Source organism: Desmodus rotundus, chromosome X (genome assembly GCF_022682495.2).
Source record: "Desmodus rotundus isolate HL8 chromosome X, HLdesRot8A.1, whole genome shotgun sequence".
NCBI lineage: Eukaryota > Metazoa > Chordata > Mammalia > Chiroptera > Phyllostomidae > Desmodus > Desmodus rotundus.
This window is the reverse complement of record NC_071400.1, coordinates 52,728,180-52,746,726: the sequence shown is the minus strand read 5'-3', so window position 1 is coordinate 52,746,726 and position 18,547 is coordinate 52,728,180. Positions and strand designations below refer to the sequence as shown.

The 18,547-nt window shown below is 39.4% G+C and overlaps 1 pseudogene; it reads right to left on the bottom strand.

Moving 5' to 3' along the window:
• Nucleotides 1-14,344: 14,344 nt before the first annotated feature.
• Nucleotides 14,345-14,968, bottom strand: LOC112308237 (large ribosomal subunit protein mL48 pseudogene; annotated as a pseudogene).
• Between the last annotated feature and the right edge of the window lie 3,579 nt (nt 14,969-18,547).

Below are 18,547 nucleotides of genomic sequence, written 5' to 3'. Positions count from 1 at the left end.
AAGCAGGGGGGATCACAATACCTGATATCAAACTGTATTACAAGGCCACTGTAATGAAAACAGCCTGGAACTGGCATAAAAACAGGCACATAGACCAATGGAACAGAACTGAGAGCCCAGAAGGAAACCCAAGCCTTTTACATCAATTAATATTTGACAAAGGAGGCAGCAGCATAAAATGGAGCAAAACAGCCTCTTCAACAGATGGTGTTGGGAGATCTGAACAGCTACGTGCTAAAAAATGAAACTCGATCACCAACTTATGCCATACACAAAAACAAACTCAAGATGGATAAGAGACTTAAATATAAGTTGTAACACCATAAAAGTCCTAGAGGAAAACATTGGCAGGAAAATCTCAGACATTCCACGCAGCAACATCCTCACAGATACGTCCCCTAAAGCAAGGGACATAAAGGAAAGAATAAACAAGTGGGACCTCATCAAAATAAAAAACTTCTGCATGGCTAAAGAAAACAGCATTAAAATACAAAGAGAACCAACAGTATGGGAAAACATATTTGCCAATGATACCTCAGACAAGGGCCTGATCTCCAAAATATATAAAGAATTTACACGACTGCACTCCAGGAAGACAAACAACCCAATTAAAAAATGGGCAAAGGACTTGAACAGACACTTCTCCAAGGAAGACATACAGAGGGCCCAGAGACATATGAAAAGATGCTCAGCATCACTAGCCATCAGAGAGATGCAAATTAAAACCACAATGAGGTAGCATCTCACACTGGTCAGAGTGACCACCAGAAACATATCATCAAACATCAAGTGTTGGAGAGGTTGTGGAGAAAAGGGAACCCTAGTCCACTGTTCTTGGGAATGCAGACCAGTGCAGCCACTGTGGAAAACAGTATTGAATTTCCTCAGAAAACTAAAAATGGAACTGCCCTTTGACCCAGCAATTCCGCTGCTGGGATTATACCCTAAGCACCATGAAACACCAATGCAAAAGAACCTATGCACCCCAATGTTCATAGCAGCCTAATTTATAATAGCCAAGTAGTGGAAGTAACCTAAGTGCCCATCAGCAAATGAGTGGATCCAAAAACTATGGTATATTTACACAATGGACTTGTATGTGGCAGAGAGGAAGAAGGAGCTTATACCCTTTGCAATAGCATGGATGGAACTGTAGAGCATTATGCCAAGTGAAACAAGCCGGGCAGTGAGGGACAAATACCATATGATCTCACCGTTAACTGGAACATAATAATCAACAGAAGAAAAAAGGAAACGAAATATAACCAGAGACATTGAAGTTAAGAACAATCTAACAATGGACACGGGGGAGTGGGTAGGGGACAGTGGGTAGAGGGGATTACAGGAACTACTATAAAGGACACATCGACAAAATCAAGGGGGAGAGTAGAGGTGGGGGAGGGAGATGGGTTCAGCCTGGGTGGGATGGAGGAATGGGAGAAAAGGCATACAACTGTAATTGAGTAACAATAATTTTTTTAATTTGAAAAAAATGAAAAAAAACCTTACCTCTTTCTGCTATATGTTTTCCTTCAACTTTCTTGGGTTTTTTTTTTTTTTTTGCTTATTTACTTCTAATGGGAATAAATCTGACCTGTAGGCCATGTGGGAATTGTAGGATAAGAAGAAGAATATTGAATATGTCAAAGTCATCAAAGTTCAATAGGCAGACTGATTGCAAGGTCCTCATGGTTCAGGGTAACATCCTTAGCTTTGCAGATCCAAAACTCAGTGTATTTCGGTGCACACAAAGTAGTAGTCAAGTCCTGGGGGTTGCTTTGCACTTGCCAAAGCCTGACATATAAACCAGGGAGTCATTTATTAATTTACATCTAGACCTAGAGTAATAATCCACATTTGTCATTTGCTTGGGGAATGTCCTCTGGATGGACAAGTCATTTAGAGATCCAAATTACACATGGAAAGATTGCCTGGTGAGCACAGAGTCTGAACAAAGGAAGGGGATATTCTTAAATTCTATAGTTTTATCTTTGTCAAATAAACATAGCTAGATGAATATCCTTCTCTATTGTGGGGCTATTTTTACTCAGTGACTCACTCATAGAATGGGCCAGGGCCCACTTTTATCCAAAAACAAGAAATTATTCCCATATTTTTATTCCCATTCCCCCTTCTTTAATTCCCAGTTTTTACATTACCATTCCCCCTTCATATTTCTCCCTGCAACCTCATGTCATGCCAGGGAAATTCCAACACAGTTGAATACATTATAATTTTTCATAGTTGTCACATTTCAATCACTCTACTTCCATGGTGGATCTTGAGGAAGACTTAAATCTTTCTGACAAGATTCCAGGGACACTTATCTATGACACATTTATACACTTTATCCCAAAGAAAACCCTTTCCAAGGAGGCCAGGGTCACCTATTATGAATCAATTCTCTGAGCTTCAATTTTCATGGCTTATCTTTTTGCTCTTGCATCACCCATCCAACTTCACAGAAAAAAGAGTGTGTTGATGTTGTTTTTCATGCACTAAATGGAGAGGGGAGAAATTTAAGAGTAATAGTAGATAATCAGTGGAATTAAAGCAAGCTTCACCTATTTTTTCTGTTTTTTTATTTTTTGACAGATCCTGCCAAATCTGTCAAAAAATAAATAAAATACAATGGAGAACACCAGCTCCATGGAGATAGCAGCTCAGGGGTCACATCCTCATCAGCAGACAGAGGCCTCTACTATAGAGACTTCATGGGGGCCTTCACACCTTTGGGAGCCTGAGCTGCATCTGGAGTCTGGGCCTTGCTTTGAGCCTTGGCCTTAGACTTTGGCCAGCAGAGCTGGAGACCCTTGACAATGCAGCACAAGCATGTTTCCCAAGCATGGGGCGAGCAGTGTAAGCATTCAACTGAACTTGTAGCTGCCACCCTTTGGGATCTTGGGCTTGACCTCCTTGAACCATATAAGGTCCTTGATGGCCTCCACACATGCACTCATGGTCTTGGCATTGTTGGCCTGCTTCTTCTTCAGGCTCTTCTTGTTGTGCTTCTTGGCAAAGTTCCTCAGGAACTTGGGGTCTACCCCCTTGAGAGATTCGTGTCTTTGTGATTGAGGTTTCTTCATGCTTTTTCTGTGCCATTTTGGGGACTGGTTGTGTGCGGTGTGGCTTTTGTACCTGGCTATATCTGCATAATAGCCCATGGCTCCCAAAGTGCTCAGGACCTGAAGAGAAAGAGTGCTTCACCAATTTCCTGAGTTCTAACTGTTTTTTCACTCCAAAACCCTGATTTGCAGATATACTTATTTCTAAGAATGAATCCTGATTTTTTTTAGATAACTTTTAAATAGATTTTCTTTATTTTATTTTTATACAGAGGGGAAGCAAGGGAGAGAGGGAGAGAAATACCAATGTATGGTTGCTCCTTGTGTGTCCCCTACTGGGGACCTGGCCCATAACTAAGGTATGTGCCCTGACTGGGAATCGAACCAGAGACCCTTTGGTTCACAGGCCAGTGCTCAATCCACTGAGCCACACCAGCCTGGGATGAATCCTGATTCTTTCCAAGCCCCTCAGATGCCAACCAGGTAAATAAAAATATTTTTAAATCATCTGTCTCTTTGACTGATAAAATTAACTAATAGCATATTGAATCAAAGAATTCAACACTTACTTTTGAGACATTGTGATAGACAAGAGGACACTGTGCAAGTCACCCAATGAACACTTGTTCAATTATACTGTACTTTAAGTTATCTAGAGATGAGAAAGGGAATGATAATTCTGATTCATTTCCCCTAGACAATCAATAGCTTTAAAAAATTGTGCTATGAGGTTATCCCCATACACCCTATAAACAGAGACAGAATGTAAATAAATTAACTGTTTCCTATATTTGTATCTCTTTTATTTTTATTTGAAGTCAGACCAAGTCTTAGCAAATTAAACCCAAAAGTGCATACAGGTCCTTGAGAATATAGATGAAGGTCTGGATCTAATAAGGGCCAAACATTTGGCTTTTTAACTGATGGAATTTCTTAGGGGAATAAAGCATTTATAGGTCTGAGCAATTGGCTATATTGAAGTCAGCAGGGTTATGGGAATGCACAGACTATGACCTCAAAACAGAAACCCTGTGGCACTCAGTCATTTCTCTTGGCTGAGAGGGACTGGTCTGGGTTCCATTGCCTGCTGGGCTGCTTTTAGGGTTTGTCTTAGGGTCCATCTAAAGGTCCTCAATAACCTTTTAGTTTGGGATTCCTCCATTTTCTTACTTTCAACGAGCTTAGTCCTGCATTCCTGTGTGCACTCATCTGTGTATGAGTGTATGTTTATGAGTACACATGAATGTATTGTGAAAGGAGGGCTGGTGGTGGTAGAGGAAGCAAAGGAAGATGCTGAATTTAACAAGGAGTTTTAATATCTTTTCATTTCAAAACAAAAGAAAAATCCTCCAATTTCTCTAAGCCTGTCCTCATTTCCCACCTCTACTGCTTGACTATTTTCCTGTGGTATCTGTTTGCCTCTACCTTGCCCTTTGTTCACCATCTACAGGCTTGAATCAGATTCCAATATATCCCAAAGCAGAGACCAAAAGGCTAACCCAAAGCATACCCCACAGATACTGAGGCACTTGATGAAATATTAATCTGATAAAAGGTGACAAGCTTTTTCCAAAAACCAGGTGGAAGCAGGGAGGGCTCCTCACCACCATAAATAGCTCCTGCAGTCCAAGAGCAAATGGAAATGCAACAGTGACACCATGCTTGTCTCAGGTGCTGACACAATCATTTGCTGTTGCTTGGGAAACTGCAAGGACAGGAACATGACCAGCTAAAGCCACACACATGTATAGATAAATAAGTTAGAATGATTTTATTTTTAAAGCTTTCATGATGATGACTTGTAGAGTATTATGATTATCTTGTTTCTTTATTGAAAATTGGCAAACTGACTCTAAATTTTCTTCAGAAGTATAAATGGTCAAGAATGTTCAGAATATTTTCTCTCCCCCACACCAGGTTTATTGTGATATAATTGACATATAACATTGTGTAAGTTTAAGGTGTACACATGTTGATTTGATACACTTCTTTGTTGCAAAATGATTATTACCATAGCATTAGCTAACACATTTATTACATCACATAATTACCATTTCTTTTTTTATGGTGAGAATATTTAAGATCTATTCTTTCAGAAACTCTCAAGTATATAATACAGTACAGTATTATTAACTATAGTCACCATGCTATATATTAGATACCCAGAACTTAATCATTTTATAACAGGAAGTTTGTATCCTTTGGCATATCCACATCTTCCCATTTCCTCCAGCCCTCACCCTTGGTGATCTACTCTCTGGTAATTCTACTCTCTCCTTTTATGAGTTTGGCTTTTTTTAATTCTAAAATTGTGCTGCTTTTAACAAAATACCTAGGGGTGTGGCTCCAGTATGTGATATATAGGTGAGTAAAATAACAAGTATTTATTGAACTTATTTTCTTCAGAGACTTTTGCAAGGTGTTTTCAATATTTTTGGCCCTGTCCCTCTGCTCTTTCCCCATATACAAGGTATGGCAAAAGTAGGAAAATATGGAAATAATATAATAATTAATAAATAATAATACAAGAATAAACTCTATGTTTCATGTACTCAAAACTGTAAACCTACTTTTGTCCTGCCTATATCCATTCTTGAAATGTCATCCACCTTTTTAAAAAATGTTATTCCTAGAGAGAGGGGAAAGGAGGGAGAAAGAGAGGGAGAGAAACACTGATGTAGAGAAACATCAGTTGGTTGCCTCTGGTATGTACCCCCACCAGGTACCAGACCCACAACCCAGTCATGTGCCCTGACCGGGAATTGAACCAGGGACTTTTTGCTTTGTGGGCTGACATCCCAACCAACTGAGCCACACTGGTCAGTGCCAGCTTTTTTAAAATTAATAACTAAAAAAAGAAAAGAATTAGGAGTTACATATAAACACCTTTGGATCCAGAAAACTTGCATTCTAATCCCAGGTCCACCACTTAATCACTTGTTTAACCCTGGGAACAATCACCTATGGCAGGCAAAATTTTAAAGATGTTTTCCCAAGACTCCCATCCCCTGGTTATTTAACCAAACACTTCAGCTGTGTAAGGACTTTGCAGATGTAACTAAGTTGCTAATCAGCTGACCTTAAAATAGGGAGATTTGGAGGAAGCTTTGGGAGGTGATTGATATACCTATGGCTTTGATGGGCTCACAAATATATACTTATCCCCAAACTCATTGAATTGTATACATTAAATATGTATCAACTGTACCTCAGCAAAGTGATTTAAAACAAGAGGAAGGCAGAGGGGAGGTCAGAGATATTTGAAATATGAGAACGACTGCAACCACCACTGCGGCCTTTAAATATGGAGTAAGGTCAGCCTCTGAGAACAAACCCTCAGCTGAGAGCCAGCAATGAAAATAGGACCTCAGTCCTACAACCAGAAGGAGCGGATTTCTGCTAATATCTTGAATGAGCTTAGAAGCATATTCACCCCCGTAGCCTCCAGAAACAAATACAGCCCAGCTGACACCTTGATTTCAGCCTTGTGGGCTCTTTTGCAGAAACCTAGGTAAGTCACCTATCCCTGGACTTCCAACCTACAGAACTGTGAGCTAATAAATTCATGATGTTTTAAGCAACTAAATTTTTGCTAATATTATATGGCAGCATTAGAAAACTAATACATCACCTTTTTTTTATCTGAATTTGTTTCCTCATTCATAAAATGGACATAACATAGATTCAAAAGATTTTTGTGAGGATTATAGAGAATGTATGTGATGTTACTTTAGTACACCACCTGACAGATAGTAAGATGTGAATAAATGGTAAATAGTACTGCTTTTTACTGTTTCTGCTACCATGTTGGCTGATGACCACCTAATTGATATCTCTAGCCCAGCTCTTTCATTTGAAGCCTGTATGTCAGGGCACGAAAGGGATGTTGAGTCAGGAAGACTATAGATAAGAGTTCTGGCATGAGAAAAGTTACTTGGACCTTGGGTTTGGCAGTGTAATGACCCTGCTGCGCTGTGCAATATAGCCACAGGAGAAGTGTCTGGAATCATATGTACAAAGATGTAATAGTGGTTATCTCTGGGAGGTAGGACTTTTGCTGTCCTTCTCATTTTTACAATATTTCACTATAGGAAATGTATTGTTTTATATTAAGAATAAAAAATAGACTTCTTAAATAAAAAGAAATATATCATATATAGACTGAGAACTATCCCTCTCCAGGATATAAACAGACAGATCATGGCCCTGGAACTTCCCATTGCATTCTGAGGCAGCTAGTAATATTCTTGTTACAAATGTGTGCTTAGCTTAGCTGCAATTGAAACCAGAAATAATTTTTAGATCAGCAACAGTGATGGTAAGAATTTTATTAAATCATTGAAGGGTGATGCCATGCAGTCAACTATTCCCCACTTGACCTATTGCTAGATTATAAATTATGCCAAAAGAAGAACACCACTCCTGGTGAACCTCAGAACCCAAGCCTCATGTGCTGTGGGACTTATCCAAATTTCTTTTTCTTTTCTTGGGAGCCCACACTTACTCTCTCTGAACTCTTTACCTGTAGCTGTTGAAGCTGTTCTCTTTCTGTCCTGAGGCCCTGAAATACTGCAAAATTACTACTGTTATGTCCCCTGGACCCCAGAGTCAGTCCTGAGAATTTAAAAGAGCAACAAAGTCAGGGTTCAGTAAATTCCAGATTCCATACATGGTGTCCCTTGTCAGTACCCTTACTGATTTAGCTTACTAACTGAACCTCTAGAACGTGGGAAGCCAACTTCCCTTGGCTGTAGGGGATAGCCTGATGTATTGCCTTCTGAAAAACTTACAGAACACCCTCATTGCCTACCTCAGAACCCCAAGAAACGCTTTGAATTGAAGCAAAAGCTTTCTTAGCTGGTTCCCACTGAGAACCCTCCAAGACTGAGCAATATAAAAGTTTCCTGTCTCATTGTGTTTATAGTCTCTCAGAAGAGGTTGTCATGAAATAATTATGCCTAAGTAATAAATTGTGCAATCAGTTGCCTTCTCTTCTGATACTTCAAGAGAGCAGGGCCCGTGTCTGTTGAGTTCACTCTCATATGCTACTGCCTAGCACAGCGCATGCTCAGAGTAGATGATCAATAAATATGTTTCAACTGAATAAATGTATTGGTAAATAAAATAATTACACAAATACTTATTTAATTACAATTTTGATAGGTTGCTTAGAATGGAAATTTAGAATGCAATGAGAACATGTAAGAGGAGCCCTAACCCATTCTTTTTTTAAAAAAATATATTTATTGATTATGCTATTACAGTTGTCCCATTCCACCCCCACACTCCACTCCATCCTGCCCACCCCCTCCCTCCCACATTCCCCCCCTATAGTTCATGTCCATGGGTCATACTTATAAGTTCTTTGGCTTCTACATTTCCTACACTATTCTTACCCTCCCCCTGTCTATTTTCCACCTATCATCTATGCTACTAATTCTCTGTACCTTTCCACCCCTCCCCCTCCCACTCCCCTATTGACAACCCTCCATGTGATCTCCATCTCTATGGTTCTGTTCCTGTTCTAGTTGTTTGCCTAGTTTGCTCTTGTTTTTGTTTTAGGTGTGGTCATTAATAACTGTGAGTTTGCTGTCATTTTTACTGTTCCTATTTTTGATCTTCTTTTTCTTACGTAAGTCCCTTTAACATTTCATATAATAAGGGCTTGGTGATGATGAACTTCTTTAACTTGACCTTATCTGAGAAGCACTTTATCTTCCCTTCCATTCTAAATGATAGCTTTGCTGGATACAGTAATCTTGGATGTAGGTCCTTGCGTTTAATCTTGGGTAATGTAATTATGATGTGCCTTGGTGTGTTCCTCCTTGGGTCCAGCTTCTTTGGGACTCTCTGAGCTTCCTGGACTTCCTGGAAGTCTATTTCCTTTGCCAGATTAGAGAAGTTCTCCTTCATTATTTGTTCAAATAAGTTTTCAATTTTTTGTTCTTCCTCTTCTCCTTCTGGCACCCCTATAATTCGGATGTTGGAACGTTTCAAGATGTCCTGGAGGTTCCTAAGCCTCTCCTCATTTATCCGAATTCTTGTTTCTTCCTTCTTTTCTGGTTGGATGTTTCTTTCTTCCTTCTGGTCCACACCATTGATTTGAGTCCCAGTTTCCTTCGCATCACTATTGGTTCCCTGTATATTTTCCTTTGTTTCTCTTAGCATAGGCTTCATTTTTTCATCTGGTTTTCGAACAGATTCAACCAATTCTGTGAGCATCTTGATAACCAGTGTTTTGAACTGTGCATCCGATAGGTTGGCTATCTCTTCCTCGCTTAGTTGTATTTTTTCTGGAGCTTTGAAGTGTTCTGTCATTTGGGCAATTTTTTTTTTTTTTTGTCTTGGCGCATCTGTTACTTAAAGGGGTGGAGCCTTAGGTGTTCACCAGGGCGGGATAACGCTGGTAGCTGCCCTGTGAAGCTGTATGTGGGGGAGGGGCCGAGAGGGAACAATGGCACCCGCCTCACTCTGCTCTGGATTTCAGTCTTTCACTCCGATACCTACAATCAAACTGGGCCCCTCTGGTGCTGGTTCCCGAGTGGGTGGGCTTGTGTACACCCTAGGCCCCTGTGGGTCTCTCCAACGACCTCTCCTGTGAGGCTGGGAGTCTCTCCTGCTGCCGCCCCAGCCCCCATGGGCGTTTTCAATTGGAGGTTTGAGGCTTTATTTCCCCCCCCCCCCCCCCGCCGCGCTGGAGCCCTGGGTTGCGCGGTCGGCTTTGCTCCCCGCCGTTTGTCCGGTTTATCTATGCGCGAATGTGGGGCCGTGGGGTGCTACCCACTGCTCTGCCTGCCCCGCTCTCTGCCACTCTGAGTCCAGCCCTCTCGGTTTATCTGTGCAAGAATGTGGGGCTGCAGGGTCTGCTAGTGCTCAGACTGCCTGCGCCGTTCCCACACTCTGCCAGTCTAGGTCCTGCCACAGCCACGGGAGTCCTCTCCACCCTGGTGCCCCTCTCTGCCCCTCCTACTGGTCTGGATGAATGTTTATTTTTTATTTCCTTGGTGTCAGACCCCCTTGCCGTTCGATTCTCTGTCAGTTCTGGTTGTGCGAGGAGGTGTAGTGTGTCTACCTATGCCGCCATCTTGGTTCTCCCTGTACCGCCCTAACCCATTCTTGCATGGCAAATCAGCCATGGAAAAGTGCCTTAAAGTGAACATTGGCCTCAGTAAAGGGAAGATATTTCAGTTTATATTCTCTGAAATTTGTAGCTCATGGAGGGGAGAGCTCACAACAGTAGGATGCTACTGGTCAAGTAGTATCATACATGGGGGTGGGGGCAGAAGCAGCATTCTAATTGTAATTATCACACTGTGTATTATTGGGGGATGCCCTGGGGCTGTTGAAGACTAACCAATTGCTGTTCTTTCCCATAGTTAACCACAGTGTGCTGAGCTTGGAGCCTGAATATTTGCACATTTTCCTCTTCTACTGTCATCATTCATTTTCATGCCTGGATGTATCCTTTCTAATCTGCTTTTTTATTTTCATATAATCATTTAGCCATGAAGGCTTAAGGTGACATACTTTTTACTACCAAGTGAAATTTTAGGCCTTTCTGTATGTAGCTGTATGCTAGATGATTGGATAAGTGGACCACTACTATATTTTGTTTCACCTTAAATTGTGTTAATGTGTTTTTCCACTCTTTCATTCCTGGAAACAGCCTGAACTCTGAGTATTATGGTTTCTGTTTGAGTCAATCCCAGTTCTCACTCTTAATTTGAGTAAATTCAGACACTAAAAAGATTTGACATCAAAGGAAATATATTGTAACTAAAGCACAGCTAGACATCTTTAATGTGTAGCACATTTCAATCTTTAGGTGATTGTGAAGAGGTAGAGATAGAGACATAAGCATTGTTTATCCACTTCGAAGTATGCAACACCCGTTCTCTGTTTTGTGTGCTAACAAAGAATATTTCAAAGGCATTTCAACTGCTTTCACTCTCATTCATTCTGGGGAAATTGTAGTCACCACCTTCAGCCTCTCTTAACATATTTTTCTGATTTTCTTTCATCTAGTTCTTTTTCTGATTTTTCTCTATTTCCTTCCCAGGTATATGTGTTTGGGAGATAGAGAGGATCATAAGAAATAGAGGAGGAACAAATTAATAAATAAGTACTTTCAATTTACCCATAAATGCCTATGAGGATTTAGAATGATATATTTTCATTAGTGATCACTGAATTGAATTGGTTGCATTATAGCTAAAGCACAAATACTGTATAGAATCCAACCTAACTTTTCATAATAGATTTTTTTCTGAAAAGAAAAAGGAAATAGAATTTTCTAGTCAAGCTATTTTAATTGTGTTAATGTTGCCTATCATTTAAAGGATGAGACTTTGGGGGTCTGGGGGCCTAAATGGTATAGGCAAATAGCTGACTGCCTGCACTATTTATATATAACTTCCAGCTCAAACATTCTTTGATTTTAATCTAGAATATTAAATACCAGCTTGGCCAGGATAAACCTGAAATGCCTAAGAGTGTCAAACAGGGACCTATGAAAGGAAAATGGTGTGTGGTCCCTTAGATTTGGAGACAAAAGGTGCAGGCAAGGAGAGAGAGTGGGTATGATGCCTATATGTGTTTTTATGTACTTTCGACATTGGGAATTGTTCATACTTCCCAGAAATGAACAGGCCTCTATTGGCCAGGCTCCCACTAGAATCCAATGTAAGTACATCTTCTTTCTTCAATATGGAGAGAGATTTTCCCTCCGAGAATAAAGTGTGCACACAGCCTTGTGATAGGAGAGAAAGCTTGTACCCACTTTGTTGTCTGAACAATTACTAAACACCATATCCACATAAGTAGTTCTAAGCAATCAAAAACATTCTGAATTAGCCTTTCCTTTCTCTAAAATCCAATGCCCAGTGATTTTATATTCATTTAATCTGCATTTGATGTTTAACAAAACATGAAAGGTCAGGATTAGTAGAACTTTGGAGTAAAGGGCAATTGCATGAAAGGATTTTCATTTTCCCTTCTTACAAGGCTGCCATGTTCACCTAGGAAAGGCTTTTGTATTATTCTTTATTTGTGCGCTGCTTTCTGAATTTGTACTTTTTTTATTATTGTTAAAGCCAATCCAAGTTGAAATAGGAGTCTCTCAGGGAATTAACTGTGGTTCTTTGTTTGACTTTATAGAATTCTAATTCCAGACTAAAAGACATTCATCTATAAAATGCAAGTTAATTTTTTTTGCTGTATACCAGTTTTAATGAACTTTTCTTCACTTCCTCTGATTTTAAGTAACTTTCTTCCTGCCCTTTTTCTTGCTTAGTTTTACTGATGATTATACCTTTGTGCAGCTTGTTTCTTTATTGGATTCTTGGCCCTGTATGTGTCCCCCTCATCTCTGTTTTTCCTTCTTTTAGCCCCAAATGTCAACCTGGCTCAGAAATTGAGTTCCACGATGAAGGGTAGCAATGAATGGAAGTGAACTGCTGAACCTTTGCTTCATTCACTCTTGATTTATGTTTTCTAAAAAAAATCTTTGAATTTTCAAAAAATCAAATCTGGAAATGCTGTTGAGGATAGTCTTTGGCACCAGCACACTCTTAGGCAGTATTTGTGATGACTTCACCCCTTTAAAATGTAGCTTCTATGATAGCACTCACACATGCCTTACTTAGGTCACTTGAAGGAAACGTCCTCTGATATTCAATAAACAATACAAGCTTTCTCCATCCTCCCATCTCCAGACATTTTTGGTCAACACAGTATTTACAAAAATGGGCTTCAAGAAGAAGGGCTGAGTAGCTGGATTGTTGGAAGGAAAAAAGACAATTAGTATGTGTGTGGTTCTTTTTCAATTTTCATTTTAGGAGCATGCATTAGCAAACTGGACAGCTTCAGGAAAGCACGTAGAGTTGCCTCTTTAACTCTGCAGTATTATCAGTGTGTGAAGGTTAATTGGCCAGTTGTAAAGTCACCAAGCAATTTTGGACGTCTGCTTGGATAACTTACTTATTTTCCCATGTATTTCTACTTTTCTAAGTGTCATTTAGGCAATTCTGCCAAGTAATATGAAAATAAATAAAAATAATAATAAACAAATTAAAATGCAGTAACATTTTTTTCCTTTTTAATTTTTTAATTTTAGTTTTTCAGTTACAGTTGACATTCAATACAAGTGGGGCAAAAGTATGCAGTAACATTCCGAATCTTGTCCGAATCTTACTAAGTCAGACACAAAGTAATCCATTTTGTATGAGTCAGTTTCTGCATATGCTATTAAGAGCACAGGACCTGGAGTAGCCACAACTGCCTAACAAAGTAGAAATGGTAAAATAATATAAAACTATTACTAATAATCAATACATGTAAAATTTATATTTCTCAAATCTTAAAAAATCCTTGCTGTCGCAGATGAATTTATTTTATTTTCAATTACAGTTTACATTCAATATTATTTTGTATTAGTTTCAGGTGTACAGAATAGTGGTTTGACAATCATATATTTACATGTGTTCCCTGCTATTTCCAGTACCCACCTGGCACCATACATAGTTATTATTATTGGCTATATTTCCTATGCTGTACTTTACATCCTTGGGACTATTTTGTGACTTCCAATTTGTACTTCTTTTTTTAAGAGATTTTATTTATTCATTTTTAGAGAGAGGGGAAGAGAAGGAGAAAAAGAGGGAGTGAAATATCAGTGCGTGATTGCCTTTCCTGTGCCCCATACTGGGGACCTGGCCCACAACCCAGTCATGTGCCCTGACTGGGAATCGAACTGGCAACCCTTTGGTTTGCAGCCTGTGTTCAATCCACTGAGCTACACCAGTAAGTACCCAATTTGTACTTCTTAATCCCTTCACCTTTTCACCCCATAACCTCCTTTCTCTCTAGTAACCTTCAGTCTGTTTTCTACATATATAAGTCTGTTTGTTTTGTTTCTTTGTTTATATTGTTCTTTAGATTCCACATATAAGTGGAATCTTATGGTATTTGTCTTTCTTTGACTGACTTATTTCACTTAGCATAATACCCACTATGTCTCTTCATGCTTGTTGCAAAGGGTAAAATTTTGTTCTTTTTTTTCATCAGCAGATTTGTATTAGATGGAGGATACCTAGGGTTGGCTCCAAGGAAGGTGACGATAATTGGCAAGGACTCCTCCACAGAGAGGAGGCATTCCTGCCTGTGCAGATGCACACTTATATCCAAGGGTCAGGGTCTCCTGCTTAACTTTGACCACCCAGCAAGCTCTTCCCCTTGGTACTCAGTATCACCAGTGCTGGCATGAAAGAGTCTGCGATGAGCTAGTTCAACTTGGCTAACAGTTCCAGTTCTGGCCGAGCTTTGAACCTTCCCTTGAAGTCTTCTTCAGAGTGCTCCTTCTCTGATAATTTGACTCCTTCAGGATGATTGCTTTGGATTATTTCCAAGAAAATCTCAGCAAATGTAGCACTCAAACCACTCACTCATGGGTGCTAAGAACTGCATCAAGGAACATTTTTCAGCCTTGGTCCTGCAGCCATAACACCTCCATGGTTTTGGTGGGCATCGCGTAACTTTCCTCCACTTTAATGGAGAGATAGTTGCAGAGGTTGTGAACATACTGGGCATAAGTTTCTGACAGGGCCATGTCATAAGCAGTCAGGTGAATGTTTGAAACCCCATACTTATAATCTCTCCCCAAATTAATTGGTCTCACTTCCATTTTTTCCCCTCTTCTCCTCGGGCCCTTGTTCTTTAATTAGGTGCTTGTTTCTTCCAGTGCCATGGGTGGGTTTTGTTCTGGACTGCTGACTGGTACTCAGCAAAATGCCACCTAAAGAACAGATGGAATTCTCTCCTGAAGTTTTGAACCTTAAGAGGGGAAAGACTTGCTTAAAAATAATATCGTTCTTCACACACAGCACCTTTCCCAGAGCTCCATTCATCCTTTGCTGTGGTGGCCTATTATTGTGTAAGCTGAAGATTGGTGCAAGCAGCTACACTCCCTGGTTGGCTGACAATACGGGCAGGATGGCCTTGATCAGGTCCAGCCAAATTTTGGGTTTTTTTTAATGGCCAACTGATATTCTATTGTATATACTTTACCACAACTTTTTTTTGTCCACTCAGCTATTGGGCACTTGGGCTTCTTCCATATCTTGGCTATTGTAAGTAAGTAACAATTCAATGAACACAGGGGTGCATATATTCTTTCAAATTAGTGTTTTGGGTTTCTTCAGATATGTATCCAGAAGTAGAATTGGTAGGTCATAAGACAGTTACATTTTTAATTTTTTGAGGAACTTCCTGTGTGGAGATTAATTTTAAATAACAATTCTTAAGGAAAAGGCAAAGGGTACTGAGATATACTGAGTTATTGCTATGTGCCACATACAGGACTAGGTGCTTTGCATATTTAAATCTGTTAGAGGCCCACAACAACCCTGTGAGATAGGTATGGTTAGCCTCATTTTAAAGACAAATAGCCTAAGGCTCAAAGAGTTCAATTTTCTTGACCAGCTTTACACAGCTAGGAAGCAATAAAATTGGGATCCCAAATAATACCTCTTTGTCTGCATATAATTTATCTTTTATATGGTTTGACAACATAGCTCATGTGTCATTACAAAGCAATTGATTGCATCACTATTTTAATTTTTCATGTAAAAAATTTCCAAAACAAGTTCACAGTAAAAGATTATATATGTCAGGACTCAAGTTCATGAACTGCCTAGTGTCATCTCAGTCAATAAATTAATAAACTCTTTTCCGGTTGAACACTTCTGTTCTTAACCTTACTCGTTTATTTAATGTCTTCACAAAGGGCTTCTTGGCATATCAGAAATGCTCTGCTCCCTTCTCCACCATAACTGGTCAGTAACCTTAAGAAAGACCAAAAGGGTAATGTTGCTCATAGTTTTTGATATGTGATTTTGTGCACATACATGCCAACTCAAGTTATTGTTGCAAAATGATTCTATACTCCTTTTTCACACTCATAGGCTGTGTTATCTAAATGGCCAGAAAAAATGAGAGATGTATAAGAATTATTCTGATTCCAGCCCTGGCTGGTGTGGCTCAGTGGATTGAGTGCCAGCTTGCAAACAAAAGGGTTGCTGGTTCATTTCCCAATCAGGGCACATGCCTGGGTTGTGTGCCAGGTCCCCAGTAGGCAACCACACAGTGATGTTTGTCTCCTTCTCTTTCTCTATCACTTCCCCTTTTTCTAAAAGTAAGTAAATAAAAATCTTTAAAAAATTATTCTGGTTCCTTCCCTTATTAGCTATGTGACTTAAATTATTTAACATCACTAGTCTCAGTTTTCTCATTTTTAAAATACAGATAATATCAGTACCTACTTCATAGGTTTTAACAATTAATGGGATAAGGAAGGCAAAGTCATTAGTATAGTGGTTGGTAGATAATAAACACTCAAAATGAGTTATTACTATTTCTTTAGCTTCGACTACTAGAAAGCAGTGTGCACATTTGTTAAAAACCTGGACTTTGGAGTAAGACTACAGCAGTTTGAGTCATAGATTCATCATTTGATATCTGTGGAACCTTGCTGGTGTTTTTTTAACATCTCTAAGATCAATTTCTTAAATATAAAGTGGAACAGTTTGATATTTTCCTTTTTTTGGTATTGAGAGCATTAAATGAGATATGTACATAAAGCATGTAGTCAATATTCAATTAGTGTCATTTCCTCCCTTCTTTCCAAATGTATATCCATCTCATTTGCTGATGCGGATCTTGGCCTGCGGGATACATGTCTTGTGGCTGCAATGGACAAATTCACACGGACTACAGAAATTCTGTGGAGAAAAAGGGGCAGCATGGTTGCTGTCTAAGAGAGAGAGAGGGTGAGGACAGAGAGCCCGACCCCTGCCTGGACAGGCTTTTATTGCTTTTCTGGGTACATTACATCGAGGATGGTCCTCATTTACTATGCACAGCTTTGCCGTAGGTGATTACCTTTTACAGATAACAAAGGAAAGAATATTGCTAATTACTTCAAAGAGAAGGATGTTACATATCAAGGGGAAAAGTGGTTGAACTGGTTACACTCCATACTTGGGAGGTTTAGCTCAGACTTTAGGAAGTTAAAGATATGCAGTAAATATTTGCTGCCTCAATTCAGGGTGAGGGAGTTTTAGCAAAAGCAAGTCTCATAGCAGCCTAGGTACAAAGCAGGCCTGATTCCCCACGGGAGAACCTGTCTATGGGTGTGGGTCCTGTGTGCTGGACCTCACTCCCCACTGGCTTTTCTGAGTGGGGGCTGGCCTACATTTCCCACACATGGAACAGTTACCCATAATTTACAAATCCATTAAAAATTATTGCTAGGCTAATATTTAGTAATGACAATACATTGAATTTTCAAAAATTAGATTCGGGAAACTCCAGCAGAGATATAATATACTAATGTTTTGACATACACTAATTTCCCATGAAGATCAAAGAACAAGGACATTGTTAACACCAAGGTCTTTAAGGCCAATGAAGGATAGTAAAATTGTTAGAGATATTTCTTAATGACTTAATATTGTAAGTATAATAACCATTGGCATAGAACTATTCAATGTGGATAGAATAAGATAAAAAGATTCCTAGGTCCTAGTCCTGTCTTTTTCATCATTTTGCCATATACGTTTGAGTGACCCTCTTTAACTCTGAGTTTTCTTTCTCACCAAATTAGGAAAATATAATATGTTTTGCTTATTTCACAGAGTTATTGTTACAATAGATTAAAATAAAGTATGAGAAGACTGACCACTGTGGCTCAGTTTGTTTGATGTTTTCCCGCAAAGCAAAAAGTTGCCAGTTTGTTTCTGCTTAGGGCACGTGTCTGGGTTGTAGGCTCGGTACGTGTATACGAGGCAACTGATCGATGTTTCTCTATCACATCGATGTTTTGCTCCCTCTCCTACCTCCCTTCCTCTCTCTCTAAAAATAAATAGAATCTTTAAAGAAATGAAGTATGAGAGAGTACTTGGTAAAGTATGAATGTGAGACAGAAGCAGGATTCTTTGTTACACATCTTACTGGTTACTTATTCCTGCGGCATTTTTACCCCCTTTTGCTGTTTATTCACAGCACAGCAACCCAGCTTTTTGAAGGGCAGTATTGAAAGGAAGACACACTTAATAGGGAAACTTATCCTTGAGACATTTTAACCAACTTTATTTGATGAATTTATGGATTTTGTCTAGCTAGGCAGAAGAGTTTGTATGAAAGATCCTTATTCTCTGAATCAGAGAAGGCCTTTAATTCCTGTCAAACCAGCTGTCCAGGACTATAGGCTATTATTTTCTCTTTAAACATATCACCTGATCCAAATGCCCTAGTAGGATGACTAAAGCTCAGGGAAGCATTTCTCTTGCTCTTGGTTGAAACCAAAACATCCTTTGTGTGAAGAAATAGAAGCAAGAAATATTTCTGCTTTGGTTTAAATGTGGGTTTATAAACTAAGAAGGATCTCAAGGGGTTTAGGGAAAAGATTATGAAACATATCCCTTCAC